Source organism: Egretta garzetta, unplaced genomic scaffold (genome assembly GCF_000687185.1).
Source record: "Egretta garzetta isolate BGI_Z169 unplaced genomic scaffold, ASM68718v1 scaffold157, whole genome shotgun sequence".
Lineage (NCBI taxonomy): Eukaryota > Metazoa > Chordata > Aves > Pelecaniformes > Ardeidae > Egretta > Egretta garzetta.
The window spans coordinates 18,950-19,311 of record NW_009260175.1 but is presented as its reverse complement, the minus strand read 5'-3'; positions in this window follow the sequence as shown (position 1 = coordinate 19,311).

Sequence of the window (362 nt, the reverse complement as noted above, 5' to 3'; positions counted from 1 at the left end):
TGTGGGGTTTGTTGTTTTTAAATATAAAAAGAAAACTTGTCCATCACTTTAACGCTGCTTTCCCGTTCTCTGCCAGTAGCAGTGCTTAGGGGCTGCCCGTGCTGCCACTTCGGGGTGAGGTGACAGCCAGGGAGCGACGGGGCACTCGCAGGAGGACGTGTTCGTGTCCTGCCCCCCAAGCTTGGCGTGTACAAGGGCTGCGAGCTCAAGCGTGGCTGGCTAAGGCTGGGAGCTGAGACTGGGAGAGGAGCGCTGGGCATTTTGGCCTGGGGCTGGTGTGTCCCCCCCGCCCCATCAGATATTCGTGGCCTTTTCTCCCAGCTGCTGGCCCCATGCAATGGCAAGAATGGGGCCGCGGGGCG